Source organism: Phycodurus eques, chromosome 16 (assembly GCF_024500275.1).
Source record: "Phycodurus eques isolate BA_2022a chromosome 16, UOR_Pequ_1.1, whole genome shotgun sequence".
NCBI classification, from domain to species: domain Eukaryota; kingdom Metazoa; phylum Chordata; class Actinopteri; order Syngnathiformes; family Syngnathidae; genus Phycodurus; species Phycodurus eques.
In genome coordinates this window covers 9,483,140-9,500,691 of record NC_084540.1, presented here as the reverse complement: position 1 = coordinate 9,500,691, position 17,552 = coordinate 9,483,140, and the positions used below count along the sequence as shown (strand labels likewise).

The 17,552-nt window shown below is 44.4% G+C and overlaps 1 protein-coding gene across 4 annotated transcripts in view; it reads right to left on the bottom strand.

The window, feature by feature from the left end:
* The window catches only part of usp43b (ubiquitin specific peptidase 43b), a 94,116-nt gene that overhangs the window by 75,100 nt on the left and 1,464 nt on the right, over positions 1-17,552 (bottom strand). The window lies entirely within an intron of this gene.

The following is a 17,552-nucleotide window of genomic DNA, read 5'->3' as shown; positions in this document are numbered from 1 at the left end:
ATCCCAAATTATCTTTCCCTATTGAAATAAATGGAAATGCCATTAATTCATTCCAGCCTCCCAAATAAAAAAAAAAATGTTTAATTAGAAAACATAGAGCTTAATAATATTATACTAAAAATACAAATAATCACAAATGACACAACTAAATAGAATTAAAAAGAATGAAAATATTTTTCTCACACTTTCTCCTTCAAATGTGCTGCTCATTCTGGTGTACACACCCTGGCCACCTGGGGGCAGTATAAGACAGACAAAAGGATATACTAGACTGGAGGCTTAACTCCTCTCTCGGCTTCACAGTACGGTAGTAATATTAGTCATATTTTGCTAGAATAAAGAATATACTGTATGCCTGTGGGTATTGTTATATGGTTGTCTACATGTGTCGCAGCACCATTTGTGTTCATATATCTGTTGCTTAAAGGGTTATAACACCGCCACACAGATACTAATCCTTAGCCCGTGTGCCTTTGAAGTTTCCCATTGTATGTTAGCATTCAGGTAGCTGAGACTATGGTATGTAGTTGCTTTAAATACACAACATGTAATTCTCTTTGTTTAATGTTTGGTTTGACAGTAACCGTCAGGTGAAAGTGGCAATAAACATCCATCCATCCATCCATTTTCTCTACCACTTATCCTCACTAGGGTCACGGGCGTGCTGGAGCCTATCCCAGCTATCTTCGGGCGAGAGGCGGGGTACACCCTGAACTGGTCGCCAGCCAATTCCAGGGGGCAATAAACATATTGAAACCTTTTTTTTTTTTTTTTTTTCAAAGAATATTTACTAATTATATCTTCCAAACTGCCACTTGTGTATGTGGCCAGTCAGTGTCCATAGTGCATATTCAGAGTTCAGAATTCACAAATTCGCCTGTTTGCAAATTCTCTTTGGAACGTATCCTCCACCATCTGCTAAAATCCTAGTACCTGTTTTTGTACTCATGCCATCTTGTGGCACCGTGATGCAAAGGAAACAAATTGAAGTGATTTAAGGAGCTTCATTCAAACGAAAGTAGTACTTTGCCGCCCTGTTGTTGAATTCATAGGCAATTACAAACCCTTTTGGGGGGTGCCAATTACTATTACTGTTACCATTACAGTTTTTCTCGCTTTGCCTCTATCCCTATCGTAACAGGATGGGAGAATGTTTCTCCGAATTTTCTGAATTCCCATTTTAATACCAGTGTGTTGCAAAGAGCAGAATAATTATACTTGGAGAAGTTGTACCATAACAAACGTTCAATTATTCTGCCTGTTACTATATGCCGCTGACATAGATATATGAACAAAGATATATATTATTTGTAGTACATAAATAATAATTTTAGGACCAATTAAGTGAAATTTGGTCATTTCCAACAGCAAACCTGATAATCTGTCATGGCACACTGGTTTATTGTTAGTGTAACCTGGTCTGTTTTTGCTCTACGATTTGTTTTGTGTTACGCTACTACAGTGACACACGTGTGCCGTCACCCACTCTGGATCTCGAACCTGCGCTGCAACCGTGTCAGTGAGTGCTGACCACTGAACTAAAAGTCTGGGCCGCCAACTCAATGGCCAGCATCCTCTTTTGAAGATTGGTGAGTGAGGTTTCTCAACGTACATTCTCAGCCTTGCTGGCTACAGTTACCGTTACAGTAGTTTAGACTAAACTAACTGAGACTTGAGACTTGTGACTGGAGAACCCTCATCAAACAGTTAAAATATCCACGCTACAAAACTTGTACAAAGACCAGAAGGCTCAAAGAGATTCACCCTAAACTGTATCGCAAATAATAATAAAAAGAATGCCATGTTAGGTATCATTAACATACCTTTATGATATAGCTCTTAAACTGTACAGTATAGTGTACTGTAAGTCAAGATGTCAATGGCCCCAAACTCAATTAGACAGGAATAAAAGTTTGAATTGTGGTTGGCAGCCTAGAGAAACACAAGCACAGATGAGAGATTACAGAAGACGGGGCAACAGACTGCAATCTTTGCTTCCTAATCCCATCACATACTGCATGTGATGTGCCTTATATAGCTGAAGTTACACCATAACATGAAATACTGTACTAAATAGAAGGTCTGCCTTGTTCTGGGAAATGAGAACAATAAAATACCTTGAAATGGCGGGCGGTGTCTTGGCAAGGTGATCAAATGTTTGGTTCTGGTCTTGTCCAGAAAGCAGAAGTGAAGCTTCATTTGCCCCAAAGAGCTCAAAGTCTAAAGATCATTAACATTATTCAAAGGAATGTTACATCCTTTTAATGAGATGATACCGTATAACATACAAATAGACAGACAGACAGAGCCATCAAAATCTTGAAATCCTTTTGCTTTTTTCCTGTGTTTGCTGTAGCTCATCTTTAAACACAAGGATAATTTACAGACAATGATATAATATTAATCGTGAGAACTGTGGGTAGGTTCCAGCGTAAGGCTGTTATGCAGCTTGTTATTACAGCAAAGAAATAACAGTAATTACCAACAACCTTTCAAAATGTGCCAATTGTCTCTGTAATATAATTTTAGTTGTGGAAAAGCCTAGTAGTTAAGGTGAATGCATTTTCGATTAATGCAGGGATCATCAAATTTAAAAGAGGTCCACTGAAGGAAAATATCAAGCGTGGTGCAGAATTTTATAATACCCAAAGACCAAGACACAAATACAGTATTTAGTTTAGGGCTGCAACTATCAAACATTTAAGTATTCGAGTATCCTACTAAAAATTATATCGCGTAATCGAATTCTCGGATAAATTATATTTTTGCTTGGTTGAAGACCAATTATAAATACACATGAAAAAATGAGCTATTTCACTCACAAAGGAACGACCAAATTTGTTTCTTTTTTTTTTTTTTACGTAGATAATCGAATGTTATATTTCTAAAATTCACAATAAGCAAAAAGCTGTATTTTCATATATTTAATAAAGAAATAAATCATTTCAGAGAGGCAAGAAAACATAACTACATTTCAGTTTAAACATAGCATTTTTTTCTTCTGCGCATTCTCAGCATTTCTTGTAAGTATAAAAAAAAACATAAGGCATTCATTAGAAAAGGCATAAGGACCATGATGTGCAACTTCACTTGAGCAGCTAGCATTTTAGGATGTGACATTATAATACAATAGGTTCGTGGCTGTACATTTATTAGCTTAGACCAGACTAACTAAACTAAAATGAAGATAAATGAAGACACTGCAAGAGGAAACACGAATATTACCTTAATAAATTTTTTCACAAACCTTGCCACTTTTTTTTTTTTTTTTCTTCTCACCTACAGGACTTGACTCAACATGTAGCCACTAGATACGATGTAAGTACACTTGCCATAATATACAACTACAGGGTGCGTGACTATAACGTGACCTAATGTCTTCAGGGTATTTGTTAAGCACTGTGAGGTGTCTCAGGTGACATTTAACACTTTCCTGCCATTAACAGACAGCTACTGTATATACCAATAGTATTGTAATGCGCTCGGAAGTGGTCAAGGAGGAAGGGAGTCACCAATGCATTTTCAGTCGCTTTATGGAACTCGCGACAACACAAGAACATCACAGACTTGCGTACAAGCTCCTGTCAGCTACTACTCATGTCAACAGCATCTTATCCCAGACTGACTTTTCCTTACGCTTACACTCACACTATTCAACCCCGCCTGCCCTATTTCTTTTTAAAGGCGTCCACACATAATTACAGATACAGTATCAAACTCAATCAAACTGGGAGGGCTGGCAGTGAATGCGTTAAATAAGCGGATCCTCGAGGCAGAGAAAATTCTTCGAGAATTTTTTGTATTCGAAGTATTTGAAACATTCACGTATTCGTTGCAACCCTAACTGAGTTACAAACTTACTGTGAAATAAAATAAAAAGGATACAAGATCTCTACTTGTGTTTTAGTTTTATATAATAGGAGTATAGTAGTACTAGTTTAGCAACTTTAAATTAGTATAGCGGCTAACTTGATGACATTCAGTCTTTCTCAAACCACTTCAGCACATGATCCAAATTTGAAATGTGGTTATTCCCTGGGACTGAAATTTTTCTGAAATATATCAACCATTGTCATAACAGTAACATATACTGAACATAAACTAAGAATAATGAAAACAGAAAACAATTTCCAACAACAAACATTACTCTAAAATACCTTTGCCAAGAAATTGCAAGCCTTCTTGAAGCTCAATAAAGCAGGTTGCAGGGTCTAATAGCCAAAATTTAATTGTTACCAATGCAATATTGAATAAAGACTCATATTAGTTACATTTTAGCATGAACTTTTAGGTAGTCTGTCAATTAATTCTTTCAGAATGTTAGGGAACATTCTAGCAAAGTACTGGCTAGATGGTTAGTCAGTTGACATCATTTTACAAAGAGTTTATTAATTATATTCATTAATAATTAAATAATGAACCTTGTTCAAGTAACCATAAAAACAATGCACAGTATTAATTTTTTTGTATACTGTTCTTTTTAGAAAAGGCTTAACTGTCCCAAATATTTCCAACTTTTTGTTATTTGTTAACAATTGACTTAAGTAATGTAGCTATTTGTTTTCATTATTAGTTTGGTTACTGGTTCAACTACTACAATTGCTTGTCCTTCACTATAAGACAAATAGACATAATATTGATTCTAAACTATTGGCCAAGAAGTGCAACTATTTGTATAAATAGTACAGATATTTGGGCAACGATTAGCTATCTATTGTTTTTTTTCAGTTGTCCAACACACATTCATAGTTCAGATATTTATTATCACCTAATTGCAAACTATTTCAATTACACTGCACTGAAGTTAAAACATGGATTTAACGGACCCCGATTTCATGGATATCGGAAGTAACAGAATGTCTGGACAGTACATGTGTCCAAAAATAGTTTCCAATTGTCGCTTAAACTGCCATTGACAAAGTCTGTTAGTTCCAGAATTGGCCACTGTTGTTTACTGGCGATGTGGCGCCATATAGGCACAAATGGGGACACACGTATTTCCGGCTCACAGATATACTGCACAATATGAGTAAATCCAGCCAACATACCTCCACAGGCCTATGTGGTGGCCATGTTGCATGTGGCGACATTCCCATCAAGGCCAAGGCATGGACATGTGGCGGCCATGTTGAATGTGGCGATATTTCCAAGCAATGCATTGACATGTTGGCCATGATGGCAGTTCTATCTATTGTCACAGAGTTCTGTGCAGAATATTTTTTGTTCCCAATCCCCATTTCATAATCAACTGAATTAACAACTTTTTACTGGCTTCTGCATCGATTTTTCTGTGTATATGTATTGATTGAACATTTACTATATATGTGTTCGCAGTCATGACGCCACTCCGAGGGAAACCATAACTATGATGGGGCCCGCAGAATTTTTTTTTTGACACCTCTGCTCTAAAAGCATGACAAAATAGAAGAGTTTTTATACTGGATTTAAAAACATTTACACTTGGGGCTGGCGTCACTTCTGTTGGCAACTTATTCCATTTGTGTGCAGCATAATAGCTAAATGCTGCTTCACCATGTTTGCTTTGGACTCTGTGCTCCACTATTTGACCTGAGTCTGTCGATCTCAGAGCCCTACTGGGTTTATATGCCATTAGCATATCTTTCATGGATTCAGGACCTAAACCGTTTAGTGATTTATAGACCAGTAGCAGAACTTTAAAATCTATTCCAAAGCTGACTGGAAGCCAGTGTAAAGACTTTAGAATTTGAGGTGCAGCATTCTCAATGAGATGCAGCTGTTTAATGCTCTTTTTGGGGAGTCCAGTCAGAAGACACGTGCACTTGGCACCAGGACACCCTAGGTCGCAGTTTGATGATCGACTTTGTGGTCGTGTCATCGGACTTGCGGCCGCATGTCTTGGACACTCGGGTGAAGAGAGGGGCGGAGCTGTCAACTGATCACCACCTGGTGGTGAGTTGGCTCCGACAGTGGGGGAAGATGCCGGTCCGACGTGGCACGCCCAAAACGTATTGTGAGGGTCTGCTGGGAACGTCTGGCGGAATCCCCTGTCAGAAGGAGTTTCAACTCCCACCTCCGACAGAACTTTGGTCATGTTCCGGGGGAGGCAGGTGACATCGGGTCCGAGTGGACCATGTTCCGCGACTTCATTGCTGAGGCGGCCGACCGTAGCTGTGGCCGTAAGGTGGTTGGTGCCTGTCGTGGCGGCAAGGGGGATCACACTCCTCAGCCTCCCTGGTAAGGTCTATTCAGGGGTGCTGGAGAGGAGGGTCCGTTCGGAAGTTGAATCTCAGATTCAGGAGGAGCAGTGTGGTTTTCGTCCTGGCCGTGGATGTCATGAACGGAACAGAGGTTAGTGGCCTCAGTATTGAATCTCTGCTTTTTGCAGATGATATGGTTCTGTTGGCTTTATCAAGACGTAACCTCCAACTCTTATTGGAGCTGTTCGCAGCTGAGTGTGAAGCGGCTTGGATGAGAATCAGCACCTCCAAATCTGAGACCATGGTCCTCAGTCGGAAAAGGGTGGTGTGCCCTCTCCAGGTCGGGGATGAGATCCTGCCCCAAGTGGAGGAGTTCAAGTATTTTGGGGTCTTGTTCACGAGGTAGGGAAGAATGGAACGGGAGATCGACAGGCGGATCGGTGCAGCGCCTGCAGTGATGCGGACTTTGTATCGATCTGTTGTGGTAAAGAAGGAGCTAAGCCGAAAGGCGAAGCACTCGATTTACCTATCCTCACCTATTTCCTATCCTCACCTATGGTCACGAGCTGTGGGTCGTGACCGAAAGAACGAGATCCCGGATACAAGCGGCCGAAATGAGTTTCCTCCGCACAGTGTCCGGGCGCTCTCTTTGAGATAGGGTGACAAACTCGGTCATCCAGAAGGATCTCAGAGTAGAGCTGCTGCTCCTCCACATCGAGAGGAGTCAGATGAGGTGACTGGGGATCTGATTCGGATGCCCCCTCTGGTGAGACCCCGGGGACGACCCAGGACACGCTGGAGAGACTACATCCTTCAGCTGGCCGAGTAACGCCTCGGGATCCCCCCGGAAGAGATGGAAGAAGTGGCTGGGGAGAGGGAAGTCTGGGCGTTCCTGCTAAACCTACTGCCCCCGCGACCCGACCTCAGATAAGCGGTAGAAAATGGATGGATGGATGGAATTATGATGATATACAATATGTAAACACCTATGAAGCCTAAACATAACATATTGTCATCTTTTTCAGCTCTTGAAGACATCTCGCTTAAAACAAAAGACATTGTAGATGTATAAGGTTCCAATGGATACTTTGTCCTGGTCTCCTGCTATAGGGGTCTGCCGTAAGCAAGTGCATCGACGTATTTTGCTGAAGTTGGTTGCGCATAATCCCCATTGCAAAATTGTAATATTTACAGGTGACATTGTAAAGCAAAATGAGTCATCTGTTGAGGACACAGACATATAACAAAGAGGAAATGTGAAGGTATTTGCTGAGTGACACTGTCAACTAGTGGTGTTTTACAGTTATTCCTGCAATTAATTGTTGAGTAATAAATACATATATTTATGTTAGCATCTGCTTGATAGAATGAATGTAATTGATATTTAATTTAATTCATTTGACCTGCTGAATTGATTCGTTCTCGTGTTATGTCCAGCATGATAATGTTTTGAATTCCGGTCTTTGTTTAACTTTTGAGGCATATTTTTTCAAAAGATTAAACTTGAACTCAAAAATTTTACCACTTTTGGGCATTCGACTTCACAGGGTTCACTTTAAGTCCATCAACTGTTCAACCACCCTGCATATTTACCTGCACTCCCTTTATTCTCAGGCATCTCATGTTATGGAAACTGATAAATTGTCTGTGGAGTAACTGTTTGAGTTTGAGGCTTTGTCCCTGTCCAGGCCCCTCTGCGCAAACACACATCTTGCTAGGGGGGATTCAGAAAACACACAAAAGTTGTCCACATCAAAAGCCCACTTGTGCTGCCACAGCAGGCAGAAGACACTCAACCACTAATGTTCTACATGCCTTGACACCATTAAATCACGAGAAACTAGGTAACTATAACATAATTAGTAAAACAAAATAAGACCTCCTCTCTGTTGTATTATCCTACAAACCAGTTGGTTCCGGCACGTGGGAGAGCTCCAAGGAAGAGTTTTCTGTTGTTTTTTTTCCCTCCTGACCAAAACGTGCAGCCAAATGACCTATTTCATTCATTCAACTTTCTTTGAGGAACTTGATCTTTTCAGCAAACTGGGACACATTTAATTTGCATTGTAGCGTACATGAACAGCATAAGCAGTATGACACAAAACTGGGTTCAATGGAACCAAAAATCACTTCTATTGTTGTTGATTTTACAAATCAAAGCAACTGTGATTAGCATTATTATATTTTTATTAAGGTATAAATATCTCTGGAAATTATTAACTGTGATTGTAACACATTTTCAATGCCCCTTGAAAATATCTGCCTTACAGAGATAGCATTGACTTCTAATGTTCTTTCAGGTGTTCCTGAAGCCATGAGCTATGTTTACCTCTAACCAATGGTAACGCTCTCTGGTTATTTTACAATGCCTCCTGGCAAGCTGCTTTGCTATTACTCAATGGGAATTTCAGAAGGGCTTGGCTGCATACACTCTGGACTTCATACTATGTACGTGTATGTATGTGTGTGTGTTTGTTTGTATATGAAATATGTTATCATGTAGAAATTAGACATTTTCTTTATAAATATGGTTTTACATTTGTGATTTAGATCGTGTGTAAAATGCAGTACAGTATTGGGGGCTTATATGAGCAGGGATAATTTTAGCCGACGATAGAGAGATCTTTTTTTTTTTGAGAAACCAACAGACAGTATTATGTAGGAGTCAATCAATCAATGACTGTCAACGGTCTGTCTATGTAACATGCTGCAAAAAGGACAACACTTACTGCCTGTGCCTCTCAGACATGCTTTATAGCGTTACCTTTCCCATGCCAATATATTCAAGAGTGAGGAAAGTCATGAGAATCAATAAGGGCTAACATGTTCCAGTAAGCATTACATGCGTTTATGTATCATTTTCCAACAGAGTAATTAGCATTTCCAAGAATAGACCCATTGTAGAATTTATTTGTTCAGTCTTCCATATGATCTACTTCTTGCCTCAGCTCACAGATATGCAGCACAAAGAGCTGCAGGCAGATAAAGGACCCCCCCAATCCCCTCCATGTTAAGCATGGGCAGTGTATAGAAGAGCCTGAGGATCTCCTTATAGGCCTCTGTCACAGCACCTGATCATCACGAGTCAACTCTTTCCTAAGCTTAGCTGCATTTCATTATTTATTTGCAGACTATTGTTAGTAGACTACTGAGATGCTATGGTAGGGAAAAACACTTGAATGGAGCACCTGATGACCCCTATGTAGGCGACAGTGATACTAAACAGGAGTCTTCTTATCAGCTGGCAGGACAACACCGAGGTAATGCAGTTAGCGATTTTTTGTGCTATGAGCAAGTAGGAATTTATGACAAAAATGAAGCACACTGTCAGAAATTGAGGCCCAGTAACAGTCTATTTCTGACCCTCAAAGTACAAGCTACATTTATGTTAAACCTCTCCTCACTTGCGGCCACATCTTGGACACTCGGATGAAGAGAGGGGCGGAGCTGTCAACTGATCATCACCTGGTGGTGAGTTGGCTCCGATGGTGGGGGAAGATGCCGGTCTGACGTGGCAGGCCTATTGTGAGTGTCTGCTGGGAACGGCTGGCAGAATCCCCTGTCAGGAGGAATTTCAACTCCCACCTCCGACAGAATTTTGCTCATGTTCCAGGGGAAGCGGGGGACATCGAGTCCGAGTGGACCATGTTCCGCGCCTCCATTGCTGAGGCGGCCGACCGGAGATGTGACCGTAAGGTGGTCGGTGCCTGTCGTGGCGGCAATCCCCGAACCCGTTGGTGGACACCAGCGGTGAGGGAAGCCGTCAAGCCGAAGAAGGAGTCCTATCGAGCCTTTTTGGCCCGTGGGACTCCTGATGGGTAACGGCTGGCCAAGCGGAATGCAGCTTTGGCGGTCGCTGAAGCAAAAACCCGGGCATGGTTCGGTGAGGCCATGGAGAAAGACTTCCGGACGGCTTTGAGGAAAATTCTGGTCCACCATCTCAGGAGGGGGAAGCAGTGCACCATCAACACTGTGTATAGTGGAGATGGGGCGGTGCTGACCTCGACTCTGGACGTTGTGAGTTGGTGGGGAGAATACTTCGAAGACCTCCTCAATTCCACCGACACGCCTTCCCAGGAGAAAGCAGAGTCTGGGTTCTCTGAGGCGGGCTCTGGGTTTGAGGTCACAGAGGTGGTTAAAAAGCTCCTCGCTGGCACGGCCCCGGGCATGGATGAGATTCGCCTGGAGTTCCTAAAGGCTCTGGATGTTGTGGGGCTGTCCTGGTAGACAAGTCTCTCCAACATCGCGTGGACATCAGGGACAGTGCATCTGGATTGGCAGACTGGGGTGTTGGTCCCCCTTTTTATTCCAGAAAGGGGACCGGAGGGTGTGTTCCAACTACAGGGACTCACACTCCTTAGCCTCCCTGGTAAGGTCTATTCATGGGTGCTGGAGAGGAGGGTCCGTCGGGAAGTCGAATCTCAGATCCAGGAGGAGCAGTGTGGTTTTCGTCCTGGCCATGGAACAGTGGACCAACTCTATACCCTCGGCAGGGACCTCAAGGGTGCATGGGAGTGCGTCCAACCAGTCTACATGTGTTTTGTGGACTTGGAGAAGGCGTTCGACTGTGTCCCCCGGGGAGTCCTGTGGGGGGTGCTTCGGGAGTATGAGGTACCGAACCCCCTGATACGGGCTATTCGGTCCCTGTACGACCGGAGTCAGAGTTTGGCCCGCATATCCGGCAGTAAGCCGGACTCGTTTCCGGTGAGGGTTGGACTCCGCCAAGGCTGCCCTTTGTCTCCGATTCTGTTCATAACTTTTATGGACAGAATTTCTAGGCGCAGCCGAGGCGAAGAAGGGATCTGGTTTGGTGGCCTCAGTATTGCATCTCTGCTTTTTGCAGATGATGTGGTTCTGTTGGCTTCATCAAGCCATGATCTCCAACTCTCACTGGAGTGATTTGCAGCCGAGTGTTAACTCTTGTGTCTCCTCGTTCCCAGTGCTCCCCTGTGTTCCGGACCCACGTCATTCGTGCCACCGAGCCAGCCGCCTGTTCTGTCCACTGCCTCCCAGCTGTACACACCGCCGCCTGCCAACACGTCCAGGACCACCTCAATAACCTTTCCTCAATAAACTACTCATCATTTTACATCTCTCTCCACCTGCTCTTGGGTCCAGCTACTCCCCACACGTGACAGAATACTTTGGCCAATCATGGACCCAGCAACCCCGTAGGCAATCATGAACACACTCACCTTCCAAGGCACCCACATAGGGAACCAAGAACGGACTCTCCAAGAACTCATGGAATCCCTACACTCCCTCACACAACAAGTTTCCCTCCTTTCCTTGAAGATGCAATCCAAACTTCCTACTGTAAGTACTCCTTCCGAGCCCGCAGCCGGGGACCTAGGTGCATGTAGCCAGTTTATTCTTAATTGCTCACTCGTATTCAATCTCCAACTGTACAGTTATCCCACCGAACGTTCCAAAGTAGCATATGTCACTAACCTCCTCCGCGGCAAAGCAGCAAAATGTTCCACTTCATTTTGGCATAACTCCTCCCCAGTCCTCCTTTTGTTCGATTCCTTTTCCGCCGAACTCCGTAAGGTTTTTGATCACCCCGTTCAGGGCAAAGAAGCCACCAGTCGTCTCCTCACACTCACTCAGGGCGCTAAGTCCGTAGCGGAGTATTCCATCGACTTGCGTATCCTTGCAGGTGAATGCGGGTGGGATGACGCAGCCCTTAGGGGAATCTTTTCAAACAGTCAGTCTCAGATGCACAGTCCAGCGGCTGTGCATCTACTGCGGTCAATCTGGTCATATTATTCCCTCGTGCCCCGTCCGAACCAAAAGACCAAGCTCACCGCGGTGAGCCAAACCTCCGTTCCCTCAAGCTCTCCCTCGCACATGACCGTTTGCGCTTGCATTATCATTTCTGCTCATAACACACCCACCCCTGCCCTTATTGATTCCGGTGCCGATGATAATTTTATTCATGAAGAAATAATTCACCAGCTCCAAATCCCTCTCCAACTACTTCCATCCCCAAAAAAAAGTCACAGCCCTGGACCGAGTAATTTCCCTGGTCACCCACCAAACAGTGCCCATAACACTCCTTATTTCTGGCAATTACCGTGAAAACATTTCCCTGAGAGCCCCTTTGTTCTTGGTATTCCCTGGCTCCAACTCCACAACCCCGCCATAGACTGGACTCGTTTATCCATCACCGGATGGGGTCCTCATTGCCATTCCCACGGTCTGCTCTCTGTCGTTTCACCCTCAGAAGACCCACCCCCCTGTGCCCTCCCCCCCCAGTGGACCTCTCCCAAAATCCAGAAGAATATCATGACCTCTCCCCAGTATTCAGCAAGGACTTGACCATCTCTCTATCCACCCAACCCCCACCACCCAACACCCGCCGCCCATATGATTGCGCCATAGACCTCTAGCCGGGAGCTCCACTTCCCACAAGTCGACTCTACAATCTCTCCTGTCCCGAAAAGAAGGCTATGGAGGATTACATCCGCGACTCCTTGGCTGCTGGCCACATTTGCCCCTCCTCGTCGCCGGTCGGGGCTGGATTTTTCTTCATAGAGAAAAAAAGACACCACTCTCCGCCCATGCAGCGACTAACGAGGACTCAATGACATTACAATTGAAAACAAGTCACCGCTACCCCTGATCGACCTGTCCTTTGAACCCCTCTGTGAAGCCCAAATCTTTACCAAATTGGACCTCCGTAACGCCTACCACCTCCTCTGTATCCGAGAGGGGGACGAATGGAAGACCGCCTTCAATACCCCTCTCGGACACTTCGAGTATCTGGTCAACCATTCGGTTTAACCAACGCCCCAGCAGTTTTCCAAACATTAATTACTGACGTCCTTCGTGACATGCTCAACCGGTTCGTGTTTGTATACCTCGATGACATCCTCATTTTCTCCCGCTCCCCCGAAGAACACCGCATACATGTATGCCAAGTCCTTCAGCGCCTCCTCGAGAACCATCTATATGTCAAACGGGACAAATGTGAATTCCACCTATCCTCAGTACATTTCCTCAGCTATATCATTGTTAAAGGACAACTACAATCGGACCCCGCCAAGATCCAAGCCATCATTGACTGGCCCATCCCCGCGACCTGCAAAGAACTGCAACGTTTCCTTTGATTCGCCAATTTCTACCGCCGATTCATCCGTAATTACAGCAAGGTCGCTATTCCCCTCACCAGTCTCACATCCACCAACTCCCCCTTTCAGTGGACCCCGGCAGCCTCACAAGCATTCAAACTCAAATCCCTGTTCACCACTGCTCCCATTCTGGGACCAGCGGAAAGGAATTATGACGTCGGAAAGCTGCAGGCCATAATATGGGCCCTGGAAGAATGGAGGCACTGGCTGGAGGGGACTAAACAACCATTTCTCATTTTGACTGACCACAAAAACCTTGCTTACCTCCGTACCACTAAACGCCTCAACCCCCGACAAGCACGCAGGGCACTATTCCTCAGCAGATTCAATTTCAGTCTCTCCTTCCGTCCCGGTTACCGTAACACCAAGGCAGATGCCCTCTCCTGTATTCACTCCCCACCCTCCATCTCAGCAGAACCCGAATCCATCCTTCCAACCTCCTGTTTCGTTGAAGCGGCCACGTGGGAGATCGAGCAGTTGGTCAAGGTGGCCCAAAAGAACAAACCCGATCCCAAGACCGGGCCTCCTGACCGCCTGTTCGTCCCGGATTCAGCACGTTTGGAAGTCTTACAGTGTCTCCGATCGAGGTCCCCAGTTTTCCTCTCGGGTCTGGAAGGAATTCTGCAAGGTGGTGAGCCCAGCAGCCATCTTATCCTTGGGGTATCACCCGCAGACCAACGGCCACACGGAGCGGGCCAACCAATCCCTGGAATCGGCCCTCCGCTGTGTGGCCGCGCCTGCAACCCCTCCTCATGGAGTTCCTTCCTTCCTTCCTTCCTTCCATGGATTGAATACGCTCATAATTCCCTCACCAGCTCCGCTACCGGTATGTCCCCATTCATGGCTTGGTACGGTTTCCAACCTCCACTGTTCGACCTACAGGAGCAGGCGATGGCAGTCCCCTCCGTACAAGATTACCTCCAGAGAGTCCAGGCAGTTTGGAAGGACGTCCGGGCAGCGCTGAACTGGTCCGCGGCACGTAACAAGCAGCTCGCAGACAGTCATCGCTCCCCGACGCCCGAATACAAGGTGGGTCAATCCGTCTGGCTCTCTTCCCACAACCTTCCCCTTCAAACAGAGACCCGTATACTCACTCCATGTTTCATTGGTCTTTTTCCCATCACCAAGATCATTAATCCCACTTCCGTCCAGTTAAAACTTCCACAATCCCGAAAGATTCATCCCACATTGCATGTCTCCTTGCTGAAGCCTGAAGCCTGCCCCCATCTGTGTCCTCTCTCTCTCCTCCCTCCCGTCTCTGTTTTCAGCACCTGTCTCCAATCAGCCTCATCACCACCAGTATTTAAGCCTGCCTGTTCCAGGAAATGCTCGTCAAAGTATTGCAGCCACTATTAGCGGTACCACGGCCCACCTTACTCAAGTAAGCCACTTAACTCCTCGTTCCCTTGTTAACTCTTGTGTCTCCTCGTTCCCAGTGCTCTCCTGTGTTCCTGACCCACGTCATTCCTGCCACCAAGCCAGCCGCCTGTTCTGTCCATTGCCTGCCACCTGTCTACGCCGCCGCCTGCCAACACATCCAGGACCACCTCTATAACCTTTCCTCAATAAACTGTTCATCATTTTACATCTGCCTCCGCCTGCTCTTGGGTCCAGCTACTCCCCACACGTGAGAGAATGAGTTGTCTTCTGGCAGACTAAAAACCACAGCTTCGGCTTTCAAAAATTCTCTGCAGGCGAATCTGAAAAAATACATACTTAAGGTGTATTTTTTCAATTATTATCATTAGAAAGGTTACCACTTTTTGTTTTGTTTTTCTCATGCATTACTTGGTTTCATTTCAGTCAGAATTTAGCTTGCAGCAAAACTACTACGGGGACAAAATGCCAGGCGCTCTGGGCTTGAAAAACCACGGGAACACGTGTTTTTTTTTTGTCAAGTTTGTTTTTCTTCTTCTCAGTACGAGCACAATGCAACTTAATAAAAGTACTTTGAGTACAGAAGGTTTTTTTCCCCCATTGTGCCTTGTTAAATTTAAAAAATAAGTACTGTGTGTAATTAACAGTAAAATTTCATTTTTAGTTTTACACCTAAGTACATTTCAGTCTGCATTTAAAGGAGTTGAATCAGTACTACTACACATACCAAAGTATATATATTTTTTATGCATCTGTAGTATTACTTAAGTACAGAGAGTTTCTTAATACTTTTGCCACTTCTGTTATTAACCACTGCATTCTATACCAGTGATTCCCAACCAGTGTGCCGTGAGCGCTCTTCATGTGTGAATTGTTCAATTTTTAATTGGTCAGAACATTACCGGTAAGTACTACAAATAATTTTGCGTTGTTCATCTTTCTATGCCAGCGATGTATAGAGACAGGCAGAACAATTAAATCCTCTACCCCATAGATAGCAATTAACCAGTGTAACCAAGTTTTGTGAAATTTTTGTTTGGAATGAGATTTTTTTTCTTATGTAAAATACTATATGAGCGGCACGGTGGGCGACTGGTTAGAGCAGGGGTGCCCAAACTTTTTGGCTCAGGGGCCACATTGACGTAAACAAATTGTCATGCGGGCCAGCATTAATTTTACATGCTACCGACGAGGGGAATGCTTTTTTGTATTTATTTTAATTTTCTTTGTTTTACTATGCTGTCTGCTGCTAGGTATATCTGATAACTGCCTGACCTGGATAAATGCAGGTTAAAATAAAAAATAATGAAATGCAAAATAAAGTATTTTTATGAAATTTGACTCAAACTCAAACTTTATTAATCAGAATCAACAAAAACCATGTTTGCATTAATGTGAAGGGTGATACTGAGATCTCGACTGCAGTAAATGGGGCAGGTCTGGCTCAAAAACGGTGGTTTTAATGCGCAAGATGTCACGCAGGTGGGAGTCACTTAGTCTTGTCCTCACGCGGTTCTTATTCATGTTCATGACTGAGAATGTCTTCTCACACAAGTATGTCGAGCCAAACAAGCTCAACATTTTCTTAGCAAATGTACGAATCTCTTGGAACCTGTCTTTATCCAGCTGCTGGTAAAAGTTGACAAGAGGGAGTTGTTGGTACCGGCTGCGACACTCCGTGTCACACTGCAGCTCAATGAGCTCCAACTGCAGGTGGGCTGGAACGTCACTGAGATCCACGGAAACGGGAGAAGAAAAAAGCCACTGTGCTCGCCAACCATGGAAGGTGCGCCATCCGTAATAATCCTCGTGATTTTATTCCACTGTAATTTTATGTCATCTACGGCGGAACAAACAGAAGCAAATAAATCTTTCCCTCTTGTTTGGTCCTTAAGGCTCTGCATCCGTGCTTTCGTCACAGGCTAACGAAAAAAATTCAAACTCCACTCCTTTTGCGTCCCACTGTCGCTTAATATCAGAAGAAACTTCTTCGATCCTTCGTGACACAGTGCTACGAGCCAGGAAAACATTGGCGAACTGTTGCTTTTTCTCAGGACAAATGTTCTCCACCATTTTCATCACACAGTCTTTAATAAATTCACCCTCAGTAAAAGGTTTGCAGTGCTTGGCAATCAGCGTTGCCACCTCATAGCTTGTCTTTGTTGCATTTTCATTCGACTCACTGGCTCTTGTGAAAAAGTGTTGCTGTGCCGTTAAACCAGCTTCCAGTTGCTTCAATTTTTCACTGCATTCGTTTCCAGTTATCATGTTCCGTCTGGTAGTGCCTCTTTATATTGAACTCCTTGAACACAGCCACAGTCTCTTGGCAAATTAGGCAGACGCAGTTGTTTCTAAACTCAGTGAAAAAATATTCAGACTTCCATTGGTCCTGGAAACGTCGGCCCTCGCTATCAACTTTCCTTTTCTTACTTCCAGTTGCCATTTTAGAATTGGGCAAAAAACAGATCATGCGCAAAACGGCCCCGCGAGAGTTCAGCCACAAGTTTACTGCCATCCTGTGGTGAAATATAAAATTGCGCGTGTATTTTGTACTGCCGGGCCACATATTATTGGTTTTATGACAGAGGCTTCGGGCCAGTGGAAATATGAACACGGGCCAGTGGAAATATGAACACGGGCCGGATTTGGCCCGGGGGCCGGACTTTGGGCATGTCTGGGTTAGAGCGTCTGGATGGAAATACTATATGCTTTATATCTATGTTTCCCAACCTTTATTGAGCCAAGGCACATACTGTATTTTCAGTCCATCTTCTTTACCGCTTATCCTCACTAACGCGGGTGTGCCTATGCTTATCGCAGCTGAGGAAGGGTACACCCTGGACTGGTGACCAGCGAATCGCAG